We start from the raw sequence: 13,970 nt of genomic DNA on the forward strand, positions 1-13,970 counted from the left end.
AAACTATGGGAGTAAATGTTCTTAAATGGAAAAAATGTATCTAAACTAAAAAAAATTTTGAAGAAAAAACATGTTTGTGGGCTAAAAAGAATAGAAGTGAAAATGTTTTAGAGCTCTTTATTTTCAGCAGAAAATCAGCCAATGGGAGAAAATGTTGCAAGTAACACAATCCTGAAGAACTCTTAACACCTTAAGGAAGTCGAAAGGAAACCAGACAAACCACAAAGTAAAAGATACATAGCAAAGGAAGAGAGGAGCTAAAGCAGGCAGGTGAAATTCCTCTGCACAAAATCTTAGAAACAGTGAGCATTATGAAAATGGGCCACTTATTTTTTTTCTATGCAAACATCTTGATTGAGGCAGTCTTTGCTCTTAAACAGAGAGCTTATATTTTCCCACATTTGTACAAAACAGCAGCCCACTTACTTTGTACTCATAATCCTGCTTTATCTCTTTGAATAGCAGTTATTACTACCTGATATGTATTTGTTTGTATACTGTCTAAATTTCTCCACTGGAGTATAATGTCTCTAAGGTCATGGTTTGCTGTTGCAACCCTTGTGCCTAGAACAATATCTGACACATGGAGGTGCCAAAAAGTATTTGTTGAATGTGCATTTAGGTACTGCATTTAGATACTCTTCATTTTTTTGGTTATACTTTTAATAATAATCTTACTGTATAGTGATTGATTTCTTATTGAAAGATAGACACAATATATATTCTGGTTTGAATGTATCCCCCGAATTTCATGTGTTGGAAACTTAATTCCCAACGTGGCGGTATTAAAAAGTGGGGCCTTTACTTATACGTCATGGAATACTATACAGCCATAAAAAAGAATGAGTTCATGTCCTTTGCAGGGACATGGATGAAGCTGGAAACCATCATCCTCAGCAAACTAACACAGGAAGAGAAAACCAAACACCACATGTTCGCCACTCATAAGTGAGAGTTGAACAATGAGAGCACATGGATACAGAGAGGGGAACAGCAGACACCGGGGCCTGTTGGGGTGTGGGGGGTAAGGGGAGGGAGAGCATTAGGACAAATACCTAATGCATGTGGGGCTTAAAACCTAGATGACTAGTTGACAGGTGCAGCAAACCACCATGGCACATGTACACCTATGTAATAAACCTGCACATTCAGCACATGTATCCTAGAACTTAAAGTAAAATAAATTTATATTTACATTATATATAAATTATATATAATATATGTAATATATAATACATATATAATATATAAAATATATATAATTTATATATAACATATAAATATAATTTATATATAATATATAATTTATATATGATATATAAAAATATAATTTATATATAATATAATTTATATATAATATATCATATATAAATTATATATTATATATCATATATAAATTATATATGATATATAAGATATATAAATTATATATGATATATATTATATATGATATGATTTATATATGATATATAAATTACATTTTATATAAATTATATATCATATATAAATTATATTTTATATAAATTATACATGATATATAAATTATATTTTATATATTATAAATTATATTTTATATATTATATGTAAATTATATTTTATACATTATATATTAATATAATATATTTAAAATATAAAACATAAATTATATTTTATATATTATATATTAATATAATATATTTATATATTATATATTATTTATAAATTATATTATATATAATATATATAAAATATTTATATAATAATATATAATATATTTATATATTATATATAAATATTTTATATATATTATATATTATATAATTTATAAATAATATATAATATATAAATATATTATATAAAATATATATAAAATATATAAATATTTTATATATTATATATAAATGTATTATATATTATTATATATTTACATATATAAATTATATTTATGTATATTTACATATATAAATTATATCTATATATTACATTTATTTATATATAAATATAAATTATATTTTTATATTTATATATAAATTTAATTATATTTATATATTATATGAATATTAATATTTATATAATTATATAAATATTAATATTTATATAATTATATAAATATTAATATTTATATAATTATATATAAATATTAATTATATTTATATATTATATATTATATATAATATATAATTATGTTTATATATTATATATAATGTTTATATGTATATAAATCATATTTATATATTACATGTAAATCATATTTATGCATATCATATGTAAATCATATTTATGTATATTATATGTAAATCATATTTATGTATATTATATGTAAATCATATTTATGTATATTATATGTAAATCATATTTATGTATATTATATGTAAATCATATTTATGTATATTATATGTAAATCATATTTATGTATATTATATGTAAATTATATTTATGTATATTATATGTAGATTGTGCTTATATATATCATATGTAGATTATATTTATATATATATTAGATCCAACTATATTTTTTAGGTGCCTACAATATTTAAGACACTGAAATAGACAAGTTAACATACTGTGATGATTAAATATAATTACATATGTCAAGAAAAGTGGAGCCGTTAAGAGAAGATTGAATCATGAAGGTTCTGCCTTCATTAATGAATTAATCCATTCATGAAGTAATGGATCAATGGGTTATCATGGGAGTGGAACTGGTGGCTTTATAAGAAGAGGAGGAGAAACTTGAGGGAGCATGCCACACTCAGTCCCCTTGTCATATGATGCCCTGTACTATCTTGGGACTCTGTAGAGTCCCCACCAGCAAGAAGGCTCTCATCAGATGCAGTCCCTCGACCTTATACTTCTCAGCCTCCAAAGCTGTAAAAAAAAATTGCTTTTAAAGTAAATTACCCAGTTTCAGACATTCTGTGACAAGCAATAGAAGATGGACTAGTATAATATATAATTATATATGGTATTTAGTTTTGAAAGGCAGAAATGCATACCCACACACTTGATCCAAAAAATCATTCTGAGCTTTGGGCTCACCTGAGTCCCTCCTGGAGACCTGGAACTAAACTGATGATTGTAACTGTGAAGCTCTCAACTGCTCTGAAAGGATAACTGGGGACTTGATATATTTAGTTTAATTGTGTGTAAAGTGAATTTAAATCTTTGAACTACAAGAGAAAATTTACAATTTTTTTAACTGGGAGGAGGATCAAAATTATGAGTGTTGGATATATGAGACAATTCAGCAAAAGAAATCACTAGCCTAGCACTGAGTGATGAGGATTCTTAAAATGCATAGGCATGTGTGTATTTGTGAGTTGGGTGCACAGATATACACACAAACTGAGGAATGTGATTTCCTGAAACTCTCTTAAGAGTATCTTTTGCAGATATCTTTAACACATTTCAAACAAATCTCAGTTGTTGCAATGATGTAGAATCCTAAATCTGGAAGGGACTTAAATTATCATCTGATCCAGTACTTTTCTCTTTTTTTTTCCTTATTTTCCTGGACATTTTAGCTTAGGAAAAAAAAATCTAACAGGGAACAAAATCCAAAGAAATAGAAGTGGACTGAGAGCCCCAGACATTTATCCAATCAGCACCTTCTATTCTCTACCACTTCCAGAGGTACCTATAACCTCATATACCTTCAGTGCCATCTTCTCTACCATTTTGAGTTTGATCTTTGCTTGACCACTTTAGGTTGCCCTATTCAGACACATGAAATCATTTAGAAATTCTACCTTAAGTTGAATTGGATCTTCTGTGATTTTCCAATTAGATAATTACATCATTCTGGAAGAAGCCAAAGCCAGAGTCTGGCAGACCGTATCTAAAGACTTTCTTCCAAACTGAGATTACTAATTAGTTAACATTTTAAAACTTTCATTGTTCAATCAGTTATGAATCCAAGTAATTCTGCTATTACCAGCCACAATCCCCTGTCATGTTCAGACAAATGAGTGATAAATGTTTTCAAGTTGAAACCAAGATATGCTACAATTATCGTTCTATTACAACTTTTGTAATCTTAGAAATAAAACAAAAACAAAAGATGCCAGTCATGTCTGTGAGTTCATTGCTGCCTCCTACCAAGTACATTTTCTTTACAGAATGAGTAAAAAAGTGTTCAGAACATCTACTGTAGAATTTTTCTCAGGATTCATGTCAACTACTCTGCCCTATTTTTCATGGAATTTTTGTGTATGCTATAAATGCTGCTTAATAACAGCAAAGCTTGAAATTAATTCCTATGTCTTTCTTTCTCTGAAGAATTCAAAACTCTAATGTATTTTTTCACCTGTTAGCATTTTCCTTCAGGGTGATATTTTATATTCACAAAATACAAGCTATTAGTTATGGCAAATTTCATTATAATCTAGAGTTATAAAAGGTCTCTAAATTATCTTAAATGCTTAAGACAACTGTAAAGAGCAGTTTTCAGAACAAAATCAGAAACTATGAGCAGTATCAGCAATATCAGGACAGTATCAGCAACATCAGGACAGTATCAGCAACAGTCTCAGATAATGACTACAGGCATGCACCATCACGCCTGGCTAATTTTTGTATTTTTAGTAGAGGTGGGATTTCACCATGTTGGCCAGGCTCATCTCTTAACTCCTGACCTCAAATGATCCACACACCTCAGCCTCCCAAAGTGCTGGGATTACAGGCATGAGCCACCGTGCCTGGCCGAGGTATTCTTATTCACACACCATCACATTAAACAAATTTATTTTTAATTGAGTCATCTGGAAAATATAGTTGGAAAATAGTTATTTTTCACACACCCCCACAATGTATCTGTTATTTTAAAGTTTGGAGTTGGATATGTTGGAGCTTTTTGGTTTTTTTTTTTTCGACAGAGTCTCACTCTGTCGCCAGGCTGGAGTGCAGTGGTGCAATCTCTGCTCACCGCAACCTCCACCTCCTGGGTTCAAGCGATTCTCCTGCCTCAGCCTTCCGAGTAGCTGGGACTACAGGTGCACTGCCACCACGCGCAGCTAATTTTTGTATTTTTAGTAAAGACGGGGTTTCACCATGTTGGCCAGGATGGTCTTGATCTCTTGACCTCGTAATCCACCCACTTCAGCCTCTAAAGTGCTGGGATTACAGGTGTGAGCCACCGTGGCCGGCCAGAGTTTCTTGAAATAGATTAATTACAGACTGATGAAATTGGCTGCAACGTAAAATTTCTTTGACTCCTCACAGAGACCAATTGATTGGCAGCAAAATGAGACCAGCCTAGAAGCAGCCCAATGCTGAATTGTACCCATACCCAATGCTATGGGTATAACTTTTTCTGTGGAAAGGGCTGAAAGGACAAATGACATGATGGCTGAAAGTATAAAGCAGCCCCCTAGTAAACAGCTGCGATATTACCATTTATTGGGACCACTTTGTCACAGTCTATCTATCTGTCAGAGGTAACTGACTGAACATTTCTTTACTCCATAATTAATTATTAGATGCTGTGGGAAGAAAAGATTATGTTAGGCTTTGAGTGTTAGAAAATAAGAAAGCCTATAGTCCCTTTTCTCAAAGAGTCACAGACTGAAGGGTTGAAATAAAGCATTTGATTTCATTTGGACACTCTTGAGATAGCAGAAAGCTAACCTTTTGTTCTGAGTTATCTCACTCTTTTTCACGGCCAGGATCTAGAGGCCTTTCATTTCCAGGGAAATTCTGAAATACCAAGCCCTGAGTTTTGTGTGACATTCAAGCTTTGAATATCTTATGTGTGCTTATCAGAGTCAAGAGGTGCTTTTCATGGTATTTAGAAGTCCTTAGCCCAAATTTTTCTGTCTTTTTTCTTCTGCCTAAGATGAAGAATAGCCTTATTTGGTATGTCAGAGGTTTGACATTGCTCATTACACTTTTTCTTCTGTTGTGTGGCCAATTACAAGCTTGCCTCAAGCCCAAGAATTGTAGGTGTCAGTTGTATTGAGAGCAGTTGCAGGGAAAATTGCATAATGTAGGAAAGCAGATAAGAGCGGCTGACTGGCCAGAGCCCCAGCTTTATCTCTCTTCTATCACTTGCTGATTGGGTGGTTTGGGGAATAACACTTCAATTCTCTGAGACCCAGTGTCCTCATTTGTAAAATGAGGAATTTGGATCAGATCATTTCAAAGGTACCTTTAGGCACAAACATGGAACGTTATTCGAGAAGCTAAAAATTAGAAAATTCGTTCTCACTTCATATCACACGTACTGGTATCACAAACAATAGGCAGAGAGAGAAGAATATTCCTTTTTAAATTAACAATAAGAATTGAATCTAAACAAACCTTTTGTTTCTTTCTTTACACAAAGAAATTTTCAATCATTCCGTTATTTTCTTCATGTTGCGTTTTTCTTGACATCTGAATCTTTTCCAGGATTGACAAAACACTAACTATCACACCTATTTCTGAAATAATTTGGTGAATTTTTCAATTGTTTCCATTCCATAAGATGCCATGAGTAGAGTAATTTTCAAATTTGCAAAGGTAGAGAGAGAAGAAAAATATGCAAAGTAACCTACCAAGGTAAGTGAAAGGCATAAATTGAAAAACCAAAGTAATAAACATTATAAACATAAAAGGTACACTGACCTAATTAAAACAAGGTAGAACATTTTGTAGATTGGATTTCCATTAAACTCATAAACAACTTTCTTTAATTTTTGTTGGAGCAAAACATAGGTGTACTGCTAGGCTATTCTTATAGTACTACTCAAGTTATTAAAATCTAATGAATGTTACAACAATTTTGGAAAAGGAGAAGTGAACAAACCCTTGTTTTTCTTAACCTCCTTAAGCTTCACTTGACTTCTCTGCAAGATAAAAATACTGCTACATACCTCATGGCTTGTTAGAAGGACTGAATGTGATAATGCAAGTAACGTCCTCTACTTGATATGCATTAATGGCTTATAAGTTTCCTGCGCTGGTCTTGATACTTGTTGCTATATGTACTTTATTTCTTTTCATTCTAGAAATGATATTTTGAGTAATATTTTGGATTTTTTTTTTTTTTTTTTTGCACAGGAGAAAAAAATAGAATCAGAGAACTGAAGGTTCTTATTCAACATCACAAAATACAAGGTGGTTAAGGGTGGAATTATAATCGTCCTAAGGTCTACATGGCTTTTAGGCACTTGATTTTCTTGGGACCCAATCCAAATGTGTAAGCCTTAAAATGGTTGTTTTGGCCGGCCACGGTGGCTCACGCCTGTAATCCCAGCACTTTGGGAGGCTGAGGCGGGCTGATCACCTAAGATTGGGAGTTCGAGACCACACTGACCAACAGAGAGAAACCCCGTCTCTACTAAAAATATAAAATTCACCGGGCGTGGCAGCGCCTGCCTGTAATCCCAGCTACTTGGGAAGCTGAGGCAGGAGAATCGCTTGAACCCGGGAGGCAGAGGTTGCGGTGAGCCGAGATAGTGACAATGCACTCCAGCCTGGGCAACAAAAGTGAAACTCTGTCTCAAAAAAAAAAAAAAAAAAAAAAAAAAGTCTTATTTTAAGTTCATAGGAGAATATTGACTTAGTAAGTCTGCACGAAGAAATAATATTATTAGTTTTCAAGTATAGAAAAGTAACTACAATTTATCGTGATTTTAAAAATTAACTGAGCCTTAAGTATCAAAACGAATGTTCGTTTTTAAAGTGATCTTTTTGGGAGGCTGTCTTGAGTACTCTTTCCATTGTCCAGAGTATTTTGAGATTGCCAACTCAAATAGTGACACTAGTCAACTGGTTTATTTGAGTCACATCTCTTATTTTACTTTTAAAGAAAATGTTGTTTTAACCAATTTGTTTATATACTATATTAGTTGGCTCTTTCCAAAGAATAAAATCATCCCCAAAAGGATCGATACTCTTTGATCTTAAATCTATTAAAAATAATACAGGTAGGCTTGAAATATGTCTAGATGTATGGATCCTAATATTATTTTAAGTAATGACACACTTTGGAATACAGTCATGGTCACTTAATAAGAACTTGCTCTGAGAAATGTGTCATTAGGCAGTTTCATCATTGTGCAAACATCATACACTGTACTTACACAATCTATGTGGTATAGTGCCCTACACACCAAAGCTATATGGTATAGCCTGTTGCTCCTAGGTTACAGGCCTGTATAGCATGTTACTGTACTGAATGCTGTAGGCAATTGTAACACAGTAATAAGTGAGGCATATCTTGGAGACATTGTTGGTTCAGTCCAGACCACCACAGTAAAGCGAATAAAGCAAGTCACACAAATTTTTTGGTTTCCCAATGCATATAAGTTATGTTTACCCTATACGATAGTTTATTAGGTATGCAACAGCACTATGTCTAAAACAATAATAAATATGCATTAATTTAAAAATACTTCTTTGCAAAAAAATGCTAAGGAACATCAGAGCCCTCAGTACATCATAATCTTTTGGCTCATGGTGGCTCTTGCCTCGACTGAGATGGCTGTTGACTGATTAAGGTGGTGAAAGATTTCTCTGAGCATGAGATGTTGTTTGACAGCATTTTACCCACAGTAGAACTTCTTTCAAAATTAGAGTCAATCCTCTCAAATCCTGCCATTACTTTGTCAACTAAATTTATATAGTAGTCTAAATTCCTGGGGGTCATTTCAACAACTTTTACAACGTCTTCACCAGGACTAATTTCCACCTCAAGAAATAACTTTCTTGGCTCATCCGTAAGAAGCAACTCCTCATCCATTCAAGTTTTATCATGAGATTGCAGAGATCCAATCACATCTTTAAGATCCACATTTAATTCTAGTTGTCTTGCTGTTTCCACCACATCTGCAGTTACTTTCTGCACTGAAGTCTTAAATCCCTGAAAGCTATCCATGAGAGTTGAAATCAAATTTTTCTAAATTCCTGTTAATATTTTTACCCCCTTCCATGAATCACAAGTATTCTTAATGGCATATAGAATGGTGAATCCTTTGCAGAAGGCTTTCAACTTACTTTTGCCAAGATCCATCAGAAGAATCACTATCTATGGCAACTGTAGCCTTACCACATGTTTTTTTCTTTTCTTTCCTTCCTTCTCTCCCTCCTTCCTTCCTTCCTTCCTTCCTCTCCCTTCCCCTTCCCCTTCCCCTTCCCTTCTCTTCGAGTCTTGCTCTGTTGCCCAGGTTGGAGTGCAGTGGCATGATCTTGGCTCACTGCAATCTCTGCTTCCCAGGTTCAGGCTATTCTCATGCCTCAGCCTCCCGAGTAGCTGGGATTACAGGCATGTGCCATCATGCCCAACTAATTCTTGTATTTTTAGTAGAGATGGAGTTTCACCATGTTGCAATGCTATTCTCGAACTCCTGGCCTCAAGTGATTTTTCTGCCTTGGTCTCTGAAAGTGCTGGGATTACATATGTGAGCCACCCCATCTGGCCACTAAATGTATTTCTTAAACCATAAGACTTAAAAGTCAAAATTACTCATTGATTCATAGGCTGCAGAATGGTTGCTATGCTAGCAGACATCAAAACAGCACTTATATCCTTGTATATCTCCGTTAAGACCTCTTGGGAGACCAGGTGTATTGTAATGAGCAGTAATATTTTTAAAGAAGTCTCAACAGTGGGCTTAAAATGTTCAGTAAACCATGCTATAAACAGATGTGCTGTCACCCAGGCTTTGATAATCAATTTACAGAGCACAAGCAGGATAGATTTAACATAATTCCTAAGGGCCCTAAAATTTTCAGAATGATAACTGAGCATTGGCTTCCACTTAAAGTCACCAGCTACATTAGCCACTAGCCACTGATAAGACAGTCCGTCATTTGAAGCTTTTAAACTAGGTGTTTAGTGTAGACACTTTCATCACTTACCTTAGCTAGATCTTCTGGATAACATGCTACAGCTTCTACATCAGCACTTGATGCTTCCCCTTGCACTTTTATTTTATACAGATGGCTTCTTTTATTAACCCTTATGAACCAACCTCTGTTAGCTTCTAACTTTTTTTCTGAAGCTTCTTCACCTCTCTCATCCTTTATAGAATTGAAGAGAGTTAGAGCCTTGCTCTGGATTAGGGTTATTAATATTAATGAAATATTGTAGCTGGTTTGATGTTCTATCCATATCAACAATAGGGCTGTTTTACTTTCTTATTATTGTTTTTTTTAATTTATTTTACAAAAGTATGGAATGCTTCATGAATTTGCGTGTCATTGTTACCCAGGGACCATGGTAATCATCTGTATTGTTCCACATTTTATGATATGTGCTGCTGAAGCGAGCACACTTTCCCATTATTCTTTTGTTCACTGAAGTAGCACTTTTAATTTCTTTCAACAGCTTTTCCTTGCATTCATAATTTGGCTAACTGTATGGCAAAGAGGCTGAGCTTTCGGCCTGTCTTGGCTCTCGATATGACTTCCTAACTAATCTTCATCATTTCTAGATTTTTATTTAGAGTGAGAGATGTGTGACTCTTCCTTTCCCTTGAACAATTAGAGGCAATTGTAGGGTTTTAGTTGACCTAATTTCAAAATTATTGTGTCTTAGGGAATAGGGAGGCCCACGGAGAGGGAAAGAGATGTGGGAAGAGCCAGTCAGTGGACCAGCTGCAACACACACATTTATCAATTAAGTTTTTCATCTTATTTTATTTTTATCATGCATTATTATGGTTTTTTAAATTTGTTTTTCCATAAGTTATTACCATTTTATTTATTTATTTTTCCATAAGTTATTGGAATAGCAGTGGTATCTGGTTACATGAATAAATTCTTTAGTGATGATTTGTGAGATTTCGGTGCACCCATCACCCAAGTAGGTGTACATATACACTGCACCCTATTTGTAGCCTTTTATCCCTCGTCCTTCCCTCTCTTCTCTACAACTCCCCAAAGTCCATTGTATCATTCTTATGCCTTTGCATCCTCATAGCTTAGCTCCCACATATCAGTGAGAACATACGATGTTTGCCTTTCCATTCCTGAGTTACTTCACTTAGAAGAACAGTCTCCAATCTCATCCAGGTCACTGCAAATGCTGTTAATTCATTCTTTTTTATGATTGAGTAGTATTCCATTATATATATGGAATACTTCGCCATGTTGCAAGGCTGGTCTCGAACTCCTGGCCTCAAGTGATCTACCTACCTTGGCCTCCCAAAGTGCTGGGACTACAGGTGTGAGCCTGGTATATCTATCCATCTACTCTATCTATCTATCTATCTATCTATCTATCTATCTATCTGTCTGTCTATCTATCTATCTATCTATCATCTATCTATCTACCACCACAGTTTCTTTATGCACTCATTGATTGATGGGCATTTGGGTTGGTTCCATGATTTTGCTATTGTGAATTGTGTGCAAGTATCTTTTTCAAATAATGACTTCTTTTCCTCTGGGTAGATACCCAGTAGTGGGATTGCTGAGTCAAATGGTAGTTCTACTTTTAGTTCTTTAAGGAATCTCCACACAGTTTCCCATAGTTTGCATTCCCACCAGCAGTGTAGAAATGCTCCGTTTACCACATCCATGCCAGCATCTGCTTTTTAAAATTTTTTGATTATGGCTATTCCCACGACATTACGTTCTGCTAGCCTAGAGGTCTTAGTTCCAGAGGGAGGTACATTGCCACCAGGAGACACAACAATGATTCCATTAAACTGGAAGTTAAGATTGTCACCTGGACACTTTGGGATCCTCCTACCTTTAAGTCAACAGGCTAAGAGGGGAGTTACATTGTTGGCTGGAATGACTGAGCCAGACTATCAAGATGAAATCAGTCTACTACTACACAAGGGAGGTAAGGAAGAGTATGCATGGAATACAGGAGATCCCTTGGTGTCTCTTAGTATTACTATACCCTGTGATTAAGGTCAATGGGAAACTACAACAACTCAGTCTATGTGGTATAGTTGTCAATCCAGGCAGGACTACAAATGACCCAGACCCTTCAGGAATGAAGGTTTGGGTCACCCCACTAGGAAAAAAAAACACAACCTGCTGAGGTGCTTGCTGAAGGCAAAGGGAATGCAGAATGGGTAGTAGAAGAAGGTAGTCATCAATACCAGCTAAGTGACCAGCTAAGTGACCTAAATGAGGACTGTAATTGTCTTGAGTATTTCCTCCTTCTTTTGTTAAAAACATGTTTGTGCATATATACACTTGTACTAATAAAATATCTTCATTTTATTTTTTTCCTATATTATGTGACATGAGATTTATTAACTTCATATCAGCATTTAAGTATTGTTAATTTTATGTAATAGCATTTGGATTGGGAATTTGTGCATTCCTGGTTGTACAAAGGATAGTTGTTATATGTTAGGCATAGTTATGACCTTATTATTGTCTTTATTGGAAGATTATGATCTCAGGGGATGTGTATGGGTTCAAGTTGACAAGGTGTGGACTTGTGATGTTTGATACTGAGTGTCAACTTGACTAAAGGATGCAAAGTACTGATTCTGTGTGTGTCTGTGAGGGTGCTGCCAAAAGGGATTAACATTTGAGTTAGTGGGCTAGGAAAGGCAGACCCACCCGTAATCTGGGTGGGCGCCATCTAATCAGCTGCCAGTGTGGCCAGAATAAAAAGCATGCAGAAGAACCTGAAGAGACTAGACTGGCTTAGCATCCCAGCCTACATCTTTCTCATGCTGGATGTTTCCTGCCCTCAAACACGGGACGCCAAGTTCTTTGGCTTTGGAACTTGGACTGGCTTCCTTGCTCATTAGCTTGCAGATGACCTATTGTGGGACTTTGGAATCATGTGAGTTAATACTCCTTATTGAACTCCCCTTTATGTGTATATATAGGGGAGTTTATATATATATATATAGATATATATATCTCCTATTAGTTCTGTCCCTCTAGAGAATCCTGACTAACACAAGGATCCATTTCATTCTCCTACATGTGGCTTGCCAATTATCCCAGCCCCATTTGTTGTATAGGGTATCCTTTCCCCACTTTTTGTTTCTGTTTGGTTTGTCAAAGATCAATTGAGTGTAAGTATTTGGCTTTATTTCTTGGTCCTCTATTCTGTTCCATTGGTCTATGTGCCTATTTTTAGACCAGTAACATGCTGTGTTGGTGACTATAACCTTGTAGTATAGTCTGAAGTCAGGTAATGTGATGCCTCCAGATTTGTTCTTTTTGCTTAGTCTTGCTTTGGCTATGTGGGCTTTTTGGTTCCATATAAATTTTAGGATTTGTTTTTTTTAGTTCTGTGAAGAATGATGATGGTATTTTGATAGGAATCGCATTGAATTTGTAGATTGCTTTTAACAGTATGGTCGTTTTCAATATATTGTTTCCACCCATTGATGATCATGGGATGTGTTTCCGTATGTTCATGTCATCTATAATTTCCTTCAGCTGTGTAGTTTTCCTTGTAGAGATCTTTCACCTCCTTGGGTAGGTATATTCCTAATAATTTTTTTTTTGGTGCAGCTGTGTAAAAGGGGTTGAGTTCTTAATGTGATTCTCAGCTTGTTCACTGTTGGTGGATAGCAGTGCTACTGATTTGTGTACATTAATTTTGTACCCAGAAGCTTTACTGAACTCATTCATCAGTTCTAGGAGCTTTTTGGATGAGTCTTTAGGGTTTTCTGGCTATGTGTTCCTATCATTGGCAAACATCACAGTTTGACATTCTATTTCCTATTTGGATGTTCTTTATTTCTTTCTCTATATGACTGCTCTGGCTAGGACTTCCAGTGCTATTTTGAATAGAAGTGGTAAAAGCAGGTATTTTTGTCTTATTACTGTTCTCAGGGGGAATGTTTTCAACTTTTCCCCATTCAGTATAATGTTGACTGTGGGTTTGTCATGGATGGCTTTTATTACCTTAAGGTATGTCCCTTCTATGCCGATTTTGCTGAGGTTTTTAATCATAAAGGATACAGGATTATGTCAAATGCTTTTTCTGTGTCTATTGAGATGATCATGTGACTTTTGTTTTTAATTCTTTTCATGTGTTATATCACATTTATTGACTTACGTATGTTAAACCATCCCTG

The 13,970-nt window shown here is 34.7% G+C and overlaps 1 non-coding gene across 1 annotated transcript; it reads right to left on the reverse strand.

Annotated features, from left to right (window-relative positions):
• Nucleotides 1–10,127: 10,127 nt before the first annotated feature.
• LOC129034358 (U6 spliceosomal RNA) lies at nucleotides 10,128–10,233 on the reverse strand. The gene has a single exon (XR_008501857.1). It is a non-coding gene; the product is annotated as a U6 spliceosomal RNA (small nuclear RNA).
• Between the last annotated feature and the right edge of the window lie 3,737 nt (nucleotides 10,234–13,970).

The sequence above is a fragment of the Pongo pygmaeus genome, chromosome 2 (genome assembly GCF_028885625.2).
Source record: "Pongo pygmaeus isolate AG05252 chromosome 2, NHGRI_mPonPyg2-v2.0_pri, whole genome shotgun sequence".
In the NCBI taxonomy this organism is placed as follows: domain Eukaryota; kingdom Metazoa; phylum Chordata; class Mammalia; order Primates; family Hominidae; genus Pongo; species Pongo pygmaeus.